Source organism: Triticum urartu, chromosome 6A, assembly GCF_056163025.1.
Source record: "Triticum urartu cultivar PI428250 chromosome 6A, HENAU_Tu73, whole genome shotgun sequence".
In the NCBI taxonomy this organism is placed as follows: domain Eukaryota; kingdom Viridiplantae; phylum Streptophyta; class Magnoliopsida; order Poales; family Poaceae; genus Triticum; species Triticum urartu.
The window spans coordinates 10,441,425-10,453,142 of record NC_141878.1 but is presented as its reverse complement, the minus strand read 5'-3'; the positions used below and the strand labels follow the sequence as shown (position 1 = coordinate 10,453,142).

Here is an 11,718-nt window from a genome sequence, read left to right as displayed (position 1 = left end):
TGGTCTGGATAGTATGATGTCCTGAGGTCTGACACCTCCTCTAGGATAACTGCCTCAGCTATGGAAGCTTCAATCTTAGCTTTGTTTCCAGATTTCCGTTGGAGATGCTTATTTTGTCTCTCAGGGCCGTACTGCCAGCGATTCTGCATAGCCCCCCCCCCCAACAATACCTCGTTCGCGAGGTGCAGAATGAAATGTGTCATCAGAGTAAAGAAGCCTGGCGGAAAGATCTTCTCTAGCTTGACATAGATAGACTGCATGGGAAAGAGGAATTTCGCCTGGGCCCTAGCTTAAAAAAATGAGTGCCAACAGATTGATTATTTCAGTTGTTATTCAAGCTATATGCTCTCCAAAGTTTTCTATATCTTTTCCGCTCAATTGCCTCATCATGCATGTACATAATCAAAATGTCTGAATTGTTCGAAGGTATGAGTTTACATGATTTATCATCTTAGAGGTCTAATTATATACTCGAGTTTGGACGTTGTGAAGTGTACTACTCTAGTTGGTGACAAGCTATATAGGAGTATATCCATAGACGGATGCAGTGTTTCCTCCTGGTGACGGTGATGAGAATATTTACCACAGCTAGAAACTTAAATAACGACACTCCTTATCTGAACTTTTCAGTGCTGACCAAGTGAAGTGGTATAGAAAATATTCATACTTCAGTCTGACTATCTACTGGATGACAAAATACTCTTACTGAGTTCACTTGCCTCTTGAGGTTTCTCTTACAACTCTGCTTGTTCATCATTCATCACTACATTCTCCTGAATCACAAACACTCCTGAATCAACCTCCCTCGAACAAAAAAACACTCCTGAATCAACCTATGTAGCCTCAAAGCCACATTTCAGTATTCCAGTTGAAATAGAGATAAAGAAGTATCGCTAACAGAAACAGATTTTCAGCAATTGTGAACAACAAGACCAATTCCACAAATACTGTACCTCACCAGTAGAGAAAACACAACAGTGCGACCCAAGCGGATCAGAAAATATCATTAATAAACATACGAACGGAGAGTCTTCTTCACAAAACATAGACCTGGGTCACAAGCAGTTGTCATGATACATAGGATAGGGGTACATACTCCAGTTACATAGCATCCTAATTAATCCATTACTCTACAAGTATTAACAAAGATAGTTACTAGAATTGCAAGCAAGGAAATGCAGCTCTTTTCTCTTCCTTGCTGGAGACTTTGTCACTCGCCATTCAAAAGCTCCCACGTATGCTTTTTCTTCACATGGCATCCCTGTTTCAGAGAAAGCAGAGGAGGTTCAGCATAGTATCCATTTGTTTTGCCACGTTTAAGCATCAACATATCAGATTTTTTTAAGCATCAACATATCAGATGAACTAACAAGAAATGTGTCTAACAACGTTTGTCAATATAGTTTCTTTTGTGCTGACAAATCTGAATAGCGAATTTGGCTCAGAACTATAGTTTTTTTCTTTTTCAAATAGCAACAGCAGTACAAATTAAATGCATTCATATCCAAGACGGACACATTTCAATTTTATGTTTTGTATTCAAGTAAAACAAATTCTGGCCATAGAAGGAGAATGCCACACAAACTCAAACTGCCCACTGCTAGCTTGGACTAGCCTCTATTATATATCTGAATCACAAACCATGGATCAGTTCAAGCATACCCTGCGTACATACGTTCAGCTTGTGTTCAAGAAATATTTATACGATCCACTATATCATTAGGATCAGAAGAAACACTCTTAGTAGCAAATAATTTTATACGATCATTCATCTTTCCACTCAAAACATTAATTTCTTTTATCGCATGCACTTTTTTATTAGTAGATCTTTCAGTGTGCCATTGAGAATAATTAACCATAATATTATCTAGGAGTTTAGTAGCATCTCCTAAAGTGATTTCCATAAAAGTGCCTCCGGCGGCCGAATCTAAAAGATTTCTAGAAGCAAAATTCAATCCGGCATAAAATTTTTGTATAATCATCCACAAGTTCAAACCATGAGTAGGGCAATTACGTATTATTAATTTCATTCTCTCCCAAGCTTGTGCAACGTGTTCATGATCAAGTTGCTTAAAATTCATAATGTCGTTTCTAAGAAAGATGATCTTAGCGGGAGGAAAATACTTAGAGATAAAAGCATCTTTGCACTTGTTCCAAGAATCAATACTATTTTTAGGCAAAGACGAAAACCAAGCTTTAGCACGATCTCTAAGCGAAAAAGGAAATAGCTTCATGTTAACAATATCTTTATAGACATCTTTTTTCTTTTGCATATCACATAAATCAATGAAGCTATTCAGATGAGTAGCGGCATCTTTACTGGGAAGGCCGGCGAATTGATCTTTCATAACAAGATTCAACAAAGCAGTATTGATTTCACAAGATTCAGTATTGGCAAGAGGAGCAATCGGAGTGCTAAGGAAATCATTGTTGTTGGTATTGGTATAGTCACACAATGTGGTATTATCTTGAGCCATCGCGACAAACAAGCAATCCAACACACGAGCAAACAAAAGACAAGCGAGAAAAAGGCAAACGGAAAAGAGAGGGCGAATAAAACGGAAAAGGTGAATTGGGGGAGAGGATAACGAGAGGCAAATGACAACTAATGTTATGCGAGAGATAGGGATTGTGATGGGTACTTGGTATGTTGACTTTTGCGCAGACTCCCCGGCAACGGCGCCAGAAATTCTTCTTGCTACCTCTTGAGCACTGCGTTGGATTTCCCCAAAGAGGAGAGGATGATGTAGCAAAGTAGCGTAAGTATTTCCCTCAGTTTTTGAGAACCAAGGTATCAATCCAGTAGGAGGCTACGCTCGAGTCCCTCGTACCTACACAAAAACAATAGGTCAATGCAACCAACACGATTAGGGGTTGTCAATCCCTTCACGGTCACTTACGGAAGTGAGATCTGATAGAGATGATAGATAATATTTTTGGTATTTTTGGTATAGAGATGCAAAGTGAAAAGTAAAAGACAAAGTAAAAAGCAAAGCAATAATAAAGTGGTGGAGATTGATATGATGAGAATAGACCCGGGGGCCATAGGTTTCACTAGTGGCTTCTCTCAAGAGAATAAGTATTCTACGATGGGTGAACAAATTACTGCTGAGCAATTGACAGAATTGAGCATAGTTATGAGAATATCTAGGTATGATCATGTATATAGGCATCATGTCCGAGACAAGTAGACCGACTCCTGCCTGCATCTACTACTATTACTCCACTCATCGACCGCTATCCAGCATGCATCTAGATTATTAAGTTAAAAACAGAGTAACGCCTTAAGCAACATGACATGATGTAGAGGGATAGTTTCATGCAATATGATAAAATCCCATCTTGTTATCCTTGATGGCAACAATACAATACGTGCCTTGCTGCCCCTTCTGTCACTGGGAAAGGACACCGCAATATTGAACCCAAAGCTAAGCACTTCTCCCATTGCAAGAAAAACCAATTTAGTAGGCCAAACCAAACTGATAATTCGAAGAGACTTGCAAAGATAAGCAATCATACATAAAAGAATTCAGAGAAGATTCAAATATTATTCATAGGTAGACTTGATCATAAACCCACAATTCATCGGTCTCAACAAACACACCGCAAAAACAAGATTACATCGAATAGATCTCCACAAGAGAGGGGGAGAACATTGTATTGAGATCCAAAAAGAGAGAAGAAGCCATCTAGCTACTAACTATGGACCCGAAGGTCTGAGGTAAACTACTCACACTTCATCGGAGAGGCTATGATGATGATGTAGAAGCCCTCCGTGATGATAGCCCTCTCCGGCGGAGTTCCAGAACAGGCCCCAAGATGGGATCTCGTGGATACAGAAAGTTGTGGCGGTGGAATTAGGTTTTTGGCTCCGTATCTGATCGTTTGGGGGTACATAGGTATATATAGGAGGAAGAAGTACGTCGGTGGAGCTTCAAGGGGCCCACGAGGTAGGGGGCGCGCCCTAGGGCGGCGCCCTCCACCCTCGTGACTGCCTCGTGGCTTTCTTGACGGAAATAAGCAAAAAATAGCAATTCTGGGCTGGGCCTCCGGTTAATAGGTTAGTCCCAAAAATAATATAAAAGTGGAAAATAAAGCCCAATATAGTCCAAAACAGTAGATAATATAGCATGGAGCAATCAAAAATTATAGATACGTTGGAGACGTATCAAGGTCCCATTTGGAAAAGAGCAGCCTTGATTTTTTGTGTACTCTCGACATAGGGCTTCATTCATTTGTTCAGTAACTTTCTTTGGTATGGCTTCAAGTACTGCATCAATTGAAACTGAGGGTTCAAAGGTGAAAAGTGAGGTATAGAAATCATATACCATGCCTTTGATGCCCTCAGGGTCTTCACATCTAGATCCATCAGCTTTATGAAGGAATTTGATTATGTTATTTCATCTTCTTGCTGAAGCTCGAGCATGGAAGGAGGTATTACGGTCTCCTTCCCTGAGCCATTCTACCCTTGACCATTGTTTAGCCATGATCTCTTCTCTTTCAAAGAACTCACCCAGTCTCTTCTCTATATCTCTTTCTTCGTCTGAGTTGTTGCTCACAATATTATTTCTACGAATACTAGTTAGCCTTTTCTCTAGTTTCCTTATCTCCTTTTTAACTGAGCCAAAAGAGACTTTGCTCCACTCTTGCAAGCTGCATGACAATTTATTAAGAGCAGACCATGTGTTATCTATAGAAGTAATGCCTCCTTTGTGCACCTTCCAATATTCCTCAATCATATGATCATAATCAGAGGCTCTCATCCATGCTGCTTCAAACTTGAAGGACTGTTGGATTGGTTCATTGCGGACCTTTTCATCTCTTCTCGCTATTGTCACGAAAATGGCATAATGATCCGAAGTGGTGGTGATGATGTTCTCTACTGTGCAATCATCAAAAATCTGCATGAAATCCCCATTGGCAACAACCCTATCCAATCTGACCCTGATATTACGTTTACCCTCTTGTCTATTGGACCATGTGAATTTAGGACCAATGTATCCCAAATCTACCAGGCCACAATCATCAAGGCACTCCCGAAACATCATCATCTGGTTATCATTTCGGTTCTTTGCCCCCATGTGCTCCTCTGTACTCAATGCTTCGTTGATGTCACTAGCACATATCCACGGTCCTGACCAAGTTGTTCTTAAGAATCGAAGCCTGTCCCAAAAAATATGTCTTAATTCCTTTCTTGGTTACCCATACACAAAAGTTGCTCTCCATTAAATGCCCTCTTGTAATTTAACAATGATGTCAATAATCTGCTTGGAGAAGGCTTTCCAGGTGACTGACAGGGAAGAGGCCCAAAAAAGAACCAACCCCCCACTTAATCCATCACTGCTTACAGCATAAGAACCAGTAAATCCCAGTGACCACATGAAGTTCCGTGCTCTGGAATCCCTCATCTTCGTCTCGGATAAGAAGAGGAGGGAGGGACGATGTTTTTTCACGAGCCATCTTAGCTCGCCCACCGTCACGTCCAATTCCAAGCCGCGACAGTTCCAGCATAGCAGGTTCATTGCGTGTGGCGGGGCCGCCATGCAGCCTCCGCCTGATCCGCCGATCCTGTTGGGAGAGCACCTTGTTCCATTTTCAATTTATTGTGTGAGTCACTCAGAGCATCGTCAACACTGGTTGCTAGAGATGGAGTAGGGTAGGCATTGCTTGCATCCTGCCCTACTAAGATTAATGGCAGGTTTGGGGCCTCAAGGATTTTCTTGTCTCCCGAGGCCTGCGCTTGCCCTTTCGGTGTATACACCTTCACTTGTTTCCTCTTCTGCCCAGTGATCTTTGCACCACTTAGTTGTGCAGAAAACAACGCTTTACTTGCTCTGTCCTCCTCCGTCTTACCTTTTTGTTTGTAGATTTGCTCCTTTTGTTTCATTGGCGATGTAACCTCATCCAGAGCCCCGATCACCTCTATCTTCCTTTCTCCGTCGTTGGATTTTGGAGGGAGAATTGAATCCCCATTTTTGTCTTCATGATGTGCTTTTGCCACTTGACTGGGAACTAGGTCCAGATCTGGACATTGAGGCATACTTCTTTTTCTCCTCTTTAAAACACAGTCTATCAGCATTGTATGGTAGCTTTCCCTCCTTATCTCTCTCTCCAGGTGTTGGGCATTCCAGAGAGGAATGGCCAATTATACCACAAGAGAAACAATAATGGGGAAGCCTTTCATATCTCACCTCGTATATTTCTATTGCCTTGTGTTTCTATGGGAAAGCCGTGACCCATCTCCTCAAAGGTTGAGCAACCCAAACTGAGACTCTAACACACAAGCAATTCCCGGATGATCTACCTTGTTCATCCACATCAACTTTATCCACCTTGCCTAGTTTAGCTCCTAGATATTGCCCCCATGTTTTATTCATCAATTCGAACCGAGGGTTCATTATCCTTGCCCATAGCATGACTCTGTCAAATGTCACCTCTGATGGCTTTAGAGTCTGATCAAATTCGTTAAGAAAAACAGCATGTTTCCCTACTGTCCATGGCCCCCCATATTTAACTCTTTCTTTGTCTGATTGGGAAGCAAATTCTAAAATGAAAGTGTTGTCTGCTACTGGTTTTGCAGTCAATCCCTTTGGATTACCCCATGCTGGCCTTAAAGCAGACATGATTGTTTGAATATGCAAAATATTGGGGGATAATACCTTGCCAATGAGTGCCCATTTCAGGCTTACCAAGTCTTCTTCATTTTCATTTTCCAATATATATATGACCGCCTCTGCTTCTTCAGAAGTGAGATTGAGGCGCTTCAGCAGCTCTGCCATGTCCTCTTCCACAGCCGCCCCATCTACAGGGCATCTCTTCTCCTTCTCCTTCAGATCCGCCAACACCACTGTCTGGTCCGCACTTGCTCCGTTCCCCTTTGCAGCCTCCATGCCGCCGCTTCCGGATCCCACCATCTGTGCTCCCCCAAAATCAAGCACCGACGCACAGCCAAGGGCGGGTGGCAAAACCGATTTTCCCCTTTGTCACCCCGAACCGCAGCCAGTGAATGAAATCAGGGAGCCGATGAGTTAGATTCAGGATTGGAAAAGCGGATCTTGCACGGGAGACACACCAGGTTGGAGATTTGATTTGGTCAACTCCACCAGATGGAGCCTATCCCTAAGTTCGTCTTTCGCTAGAGGAGACGAGAGAGTTCTTACGGGAGGCACACCGATGAGAATCCCGGTAGGGGATGCCGTTGGGGTGGCCCGTGATGCCGCTTTGTAGGAACAATTGGTAGCATGCAACAACAGAAACATATAAGAGAACTGATACAACAAAACTAGAGGTCCATGCTATAAACAATAAAAAACAAAAAGAATCAACTTGGTCCAGAAACATATGTTGTTCTTATCAAAAGCTACAGCCAGTACAAATTGAATTCCCTCGTATTGCAGACCCACTTGTTTCCATTTCATAGTTTGTATTTCAGTAAAAGAAAACTAATCATACAAGGATAAGTGCCTCACACAAAAGCAGACTACCCACCGTTGACTTAGCTTGGACTAGCCACTTGTTGTTTAAAAGGGAAAAAATTATGGCCTCAACACGAGCAATATACAGATATATAGATATCTGAAGTTCAAAAAGCAAACCTTGCAGGATCATCCTTGAGCACAGGGAATATGGGTGGCCAAATCATCATAAAAGGCTTGGTATCACTGAAATGTCGAGCATTTTCTGTCCTCTCTTGCAATTTATGCAGTGTCTTGCTCGTGACGTCCAGATAGAGTGTGCATCCACCCATACTTACTTATGAAACCTTTTATCCCAAACAAGTTGGGGTAGGCTAGATATGAAACCCTTTCACGAGGACTTCCTAGGAGGTCACCCATCCTAGTATTACTCTCGCCCAAATGGGTTTCATACCCAAAAGCCTGGCTAGTTTTTACGTTGGCTCGCCAAACCTATCACAACCCTTAGGTATGAAACTCTTTCACGAGGACTTCCCAAGAGGTCACCCATCCTAATACTACTCTCGCTCAAATGGGTTTCATACCTATGGGACTGGCTAGTTTTTACGTTGGCTCGCCAAGCCTATCACAATCCTCCTCCTTTACCCAGGCTTGGGACCGGCTATGCCTAGAAGACGTAGACGGAGTTTGTGCATCCACCCATCCTCAAGAAAATAAACCCAGCATTGTTTTCAACCTGCCTTATCTGGACATTTGCATTATGGTCGTCCTCAAGCGTGTGATCTAACATATTCAAACAAATGGTATCGACCAGTAACCAGTTGTTCCCCTTGGAGAGCCACATGCAAAGTTCAAATCCGTTGACATGGATGAGATAAACGCTGGAAGCATCATCGGCCGGTGACAGCATGGTCCTAAAATAGTTATAGCTTACTCCTTGTGGGAGCTGAATTGTGGAGAAAGTTGAGGTCATCAAATCCAAGACAAAAATGTTGTCATTGTTGCGGGCCGGGATATAGATTTTGTTGTCAACAAGCACAACTTTTGGTTCCCAATGGATAGTACAGGGCTGGCATGTGGCCGAGGTATTCAGGGACCAAACACCATCTTGCAACACACACGCACCAGGAACTTCCCCAAGTCCTTGGTACCCAACACATGCAGGTAGGACAAGCCACTGTTGCTGCCTTCTTTGGATAGCATTGCACCAAACCATTGGAGATTGCATTCCACACATGGGAATGGTGGGACGATAGGCATACCTCTCTCAGGGAACAGCGGGCGGTGCACTCCAAGTGTCAATTCTGTTTCTCCTTTGTCGTGCTGGGTGAAGACGGTGTCGTTCTGGCAGTGCTTGATTAGTAGAGTGTCATCGTGGACACCGAACCTGTAGTCAGCAAGGTGACGGATGACAGTGGCAAGCTCTGGGGGCTGAGGTAGCATCGGGACAAAGCGTGGACTAGAAAGGTGGATGGTGATGGGGGCATGGCCAAAAGACTCTTGCAGCAGGGGCTGAGGCAACATTAGGTGAAAGGGTGGAGCACCTAGATTCTTCGACGAGACCGACCACTCAGAGAAGTAGTAGCCTAGGAGGGAGGGTGGGTGGAGCTTGCGGAAACGAGAGAGGAAGGCAGGGTCGGCGGCATGCCTGAGCCAGCGCTTGCACACGAGGGCGGCACGGACAAGGGTGGTTGGGAAGCCAACGCGGACTATGATCTCTCGTAGGAGGTTGTCGTCGCAGAGGACCTTGGATACGGCATTGGCTGGCTGCTCTGTCTCGCCATCGACACATGGTTCGACCCTGCAAAATGGGCAGCAGCAGCCACAAAAACAAATGGAGATGGGCATCAGACCAAGTTCTTGAACGAATAATGTTGTTGCAGACAAGCTGCAGCCCATAATGGGCACACAGCAGCATTCGTCCATCCATCACAGAGTTAAGCGCAAGCACAAGAGGCACAAACAGAAACAGAGTGCACCAACCATGAAAACAGAGTGCACCTTGGATATTGGAACTTACCATGGCCACCGGAGGGGAGACTCCTCGGCAGCAGCATCCATCTTCTATCCTCCTTGCTGAACACTGCTGTAGAAAGTAATTGTAGGCAGAGTATTTAGTTAAGGGGGGAATTTGTAGGCAGCTAAGCTAGCCAGGGTTTGATCCCCATCCCCACAAGAGAAGAAAAGAGAGGAAAAAGAAGAATAGATCGGGGAAGGAGATAGGCTAACCTCGGATCTGGTGACGGAGACGAACGTCGCCGCTGACGGGCTCAGATCGTCGGTGAAATACCGGCGCCTGTCACTTCTTCCGGCCACTGCGTTCAGTGTGGCTGGAGACTGGAGCGAGTGAAGTGAGAAGTCAGACTCAGAGGGGGCAGGGGAGTGTCTGTGTGAGTAAGCATATCATTCAAGTCCAGCTTGTTTGGTCCAAACAGTAGAGGCCCATTTAAAGTGGAGAGCAGCCCATTTACGACCCCATCTGTATGACGCACAAAACAATAGTTAGGCTATTTTTTGCTTTGCATAGTGTTATGTTAAGGATAAACAACACCAAGTTGGTGCAGAAGATGGCTACAGCAAATTCAGGTGTCATACTTATCAACCAGGAAACAAACATCTCTCAAAAAAAATTAAGTAAAGCTTCAATAAGTATTTCTATCAGCAGCTCATGGGTTCGTACTAACATCAGCAATAGAGAGAGAGCCTAAAATGGATGATGGGATTGAAGCTAACAGCAACAAAGATACATACACATCAGATATAACAACTCATCAGCCTTACTATCAAGGGTACAGACATCTTGGCAGCTAATAGCAACCATAATACCATATGATACAATTGCCTGATGCTCCAGCCCAATTAATCGAGCGACAAATTCTGCTAGGACGGGCGAGTCGACGAAATCCTGCGACTCGTCTGGCGACTCGCCGGGCGACTCGTTGGGCGACTCGTCCGGCAACCCCTCCTCCTCACCGGGCGCCGCACTCCGCGTCGCTCCGGCCACCACCCCCCCCAAGTGGGCGTCGTCAACGCCCTCACCGCCGTGGATGCTGGCTCCTGCCTTGGAGGTAAACCTTGCTCGCTCTCTAATGGTAGATCGCTGCTTTCACGCCCCTGTGCCTCCGTTCCGCGTCCTGGTGTGGCTTTCCGTCAACGTGTCCTCGCCACCTTCCTCTCCCCCGTGTCCTTCGACCCGGAGGCCGGCCATGCGCTCAGCCCTCCCGGAGTCCTGTGGGTCGTAGCTCCTTTCCCTGCGCTGTGTTTTTCAGCCAGTGGGGTGGCCAAACTCCTCTCCTACTTCTTCTGCGGGCCTGACGAACGGCTTGCCGTCACTCCGGACCATGCCCTGGTCTTCTAGGTTACGGTGGCGAGCCCGGCCATCGCTGAGTTCCTCGTCGCCGTTGGGCCAGGGCTCATGCCCGCCATTAACCTTGCCCTCTTCGTCTCGACAGGGGGGCCTACGCCGCCGCGGCCAAGGCTTGCGCGCGTGCTGCTCGGGGTGCGTGTCATCGCCAACAACCTGGCATTACTTTGCACAAGTCTAGAGCTAGGCACCCTAGCCTTTTGGAAGTTTGGCGCCCAGTCCCTTCCCACATCAGTTCCCTCGGTTTGCTCCCCCTCCCCACCGCCAACGTATCGATCGCTGATTCACTGAGAACCCCGGCTGTATCCCTCGCCATCCCGTGCCCGATCCTCCGACACCTCTGGTCGCGTCCAAGTGCGACAACGGGCGTGTCGGTAGCGGCTGTCCGCGACGCATTGACTGCGTGGAGCGTGATGGCTCCGCGGCGGAGGCAGATAGTGCGTTTACTTCTCCGCCTTTTGCGGGCAACGATACTTACAGGGACGCGCTTCTCTCTCCGGCTCGTAGTCATAAACCTCCCCCGCGCCTATCCATCCCACCTCTCTCGCTTTTTGGCTGCTGTCGCTGTCTCTCCACTCGCCATTACGTTCGCTCCTGCCATGACCCCGTTCGCTATCGCCGCTGCCGCGTCTCGGGCCACCGTGCCGGCTCCCCCCGCTGCGCCATGGTCTCCCGCCGCACGCTTCCCTCCCCTCTGCCGTCGCTGCCTCACCCCCGAGGCCGGCGTCTACCCCTACGCCACCCCCCCTGCCGCCATCGCCCCCCGCCCGCCGCCCAGCTACCCCCTATCCCTCCGCGCGCCGCCGCATGTCCAGCCTGCCGGTGGCCGCGGGCTTGTTCGGCGAGCTCGAGCTCGGCGAGCCAAGCTCCCCGGCTCCCGCGTCGCCTCTGGCTAACAAGGAGCCACGCTTTCGTGACATCTCCACGTCTGCTGTGGTG

General features: G+C 46.4%; 2 pseudogenes; both read right to left on the bottom strand.

Moving 5' to 3' along the window:
* Window positions 1-1,108: 1,108 nt before the first annotated feature.
* LOC125515744 (uncharacterized) lies at window positions 1,109-10,796 on the bottom strand (annotated as a pseudogene).
* On the bottom strand, window positions 5,519-6,890 carry LOC147963123 (uncharacterized; annotated as a pseudogene).
* Window positions 10,797-11,718: the final 922 nt, after the last annotated feature.